Below are 2,683 nucleotides of genomic sequence, written 5' to 3' on the forward strand. Positions count from 1 at the left end.
TACTCTGCTTGACGTGGAGAGGGAGTCTATTCTATAGATGGGGGAGTCTCTGGGACACAAATCTGTCCCGCCAGGAAGTCCGCGTGTGTGGGTTACTCGAGTGGAGCTTGACTTGCGGATATGTAGCAGTCCCATCAAGGTGGGGTCCGAGATCGCCTTGTATGCCAGACAGAGGTCACCTCTGAGGAGTCTGTATGAAACAGAGTAGAGGGATAGTGCTTTTAGCCTATCTGTGTATGGTAGATTTTTGAGGCCTTGAATTCTCTTAGTGAGGAACCTCTGTGGTCTCTCCAGCTGCTGCATGTGCTTTGCGAGGTACATGCCGAATGGGGAGTTGTACTCAATAACGGGCCTTATAAGGGAAGAACACAGGGATGTTATGACCTCCTTGTCCCTGGATGAGATATCCTTACTTATGAGGTGGGCCATGTAGAAAGCTTTCTGTACAATGGAAGCAACATGGTGGTCAAAAGTCAGGCTGCTATCAATCTGGGTGCCCAAATCCCTCATGACTGACTGTGTTCTTAAAAAAAACACATACTAAATTCTGAGTTTGCAATTAATTGGACAGTCTATAAGAGATTTTTAGACAATATAATTATTTTTTAGAGGGGGACAGAAGAATCATTTGATGAATTCATGGTATATATGAAGAATACCACCAATTTTTTGGAATTCACTCATACAATATCTAGGGACTGTTTGCAATATCTAGATGTTGAAATATATAAAGCAGATGGTAAATTTGAGTCCAGGATATTTAGAAAGTCTATATTTTGCAACTCATTTCTTCACTATAGAAGTGCACACCCCCCACATTGTAAAAGGAACATAGTTAAGGGTCAGTATGTCCGTGGCAGCCGAATGACTACTTCTTGTGATGATTTTAACAAAGAATGTGTGTTATTAAAAAAGTTTTTTCTGGAAAGGGGCTATCCATTGGACTTAGTAAATGGGGTAGAGGTGGAAGTGAAGATTGGTAGATTTACTAAATTTAAACCTATTTTAGGACAAAATGAAACAATGTATAACGTTATAGGTAAGGACCACGAAGCTAATTACAATGGAGCTATGGTATTAGAGTATAATGCTCTTAATGGAGCAACTAGGAGAATTATTAAATCTGAATGGGAAAGGTTTGTATCCATTTCAGATTTGGAAAAGCTCCCCAACAGCCCTCTGAAGTTTGTATATAAGAATTCATCTAGTTTGAAAACCATTTTGGAATATGGTGGTAAAAATAAGGTAAGGAATAGGAGGAGAATGGGGACTTACAAGTGTGGCCACTGTTCCCATTGTGGAAGTATAGCTAACACAGACAAACTTTTTATTGAGGGTAGGAACAGGTGGGTACATAGTCCCGGATATTTTAATTGTGAAGCCTTGGGGATAGTATACCTTGCCCTGTGTGTTGAGTGTAGATCCTGCTATGTTGGTAAAACTGAACGTAGACTTAAGAGAAGGATCTACGGACATAAATATGACATTTTGCATAAAAAGAGACCAATGCTTTATATAAACACACTAAGGTTTGTTCAAAAGCTAATTTTAATTTTTTGGTCTTGGAACAAATACCTAAAGGTGGATTATGGGAAGAGAGAATAGAATTTAGGGAACTTTGGTGGCAAGTTACCCTAGAAGCATCCAGCCCCCCTGGCTTAAATGATTTTATATCCCTTGTTCCATTATTAAAATTGAGATCTGTTAAGCTATAGCTCTTTACTTAAGAGACAATTCCTAAAAAAAACACTAGATGGTGGAACAGTACAGTTTTTTTTTTTTACATCATTTGAGCAAGTTCAATTTTTTGTACTTTTATACTTTTATATTAGAAGAATTGCGGTGGTGGTGCTGCAGTAGCGTTGTCGCCTCACAGTAAGACGTTGTCCTGTCCGATTCTCAGCTAAAGCATCTTCTGTGTGGAGACATGCGTGAATGGGCGTACCTTTGTTGAAGGTTGTGTGTCAGGGCTGGCAACTCGGCACGTAAAAATCTACTGCCAATCATTAGCGGACCGGAGTTCCTCTGTGGCGACCCCTAACCGGGAAAAGCCAAAAGACACAGCATACTTTTCTATTAGAAGGAAAGTATTTAATGAATGTTGAAATGTTGAAATATTTATGTAACAGTGTGTTTTTGGTGAAAATTTTTTAATTTTCTATGTAATTTAAAGTTTTTAAGCAATATTTTTTGCTATGTTGTTTCATGAAGGAAATGGAGAGGGAGTGATTGTTTTTAACTTTTTTCACTATACAATGTGATTGGGTAATTTATATAGGTGAGGGACTATATAAAGGGCAAATATGGTATTCTAGGTCATCTGATGAAGTCTTTATGAGGAGAGATGAAAACGCTGGTCCTACAAGTGTGTTTATGTGTCTATGTTTTTGTCTAGTTTGTGGATGGTGCAATTAAATATACAACTTTTTTAAAATAAACACCTCGTATTCTCCATTTTGTGAAAGACCTACCTAGTGGATTCCATGATAATCTGTTACATAGCCTTGCAGATCAGATTAGTTAGGCTGATTTGTTTATTTATTTTTATTTATTTTACATCTGTTGACCAGGATTGTCTGACTGAGCTGAAGAGTGCTTTTACAGCAGAGGCCCGGGGAGGAAAGCTCCAAGATATTATACAATTTTTATTATAAATCAGCATTAAACAGCAATGTTACAGGAT

The sequence above is a fragment of the Protopterus annectens genome, chromosome 6.part0, assembly GCF_019279795.1.
Source record: "Protopterus annectens isolate FY-2018-M chromosome 6.part0, PAN1.0, whole genome shotgun sequence".
Classification (NCBI taxonomy): Eukaryota; Metazoa; Chordata; order Ceratodontiformes; family Protopteridae; genus Protopterus; species Protopterus annectens.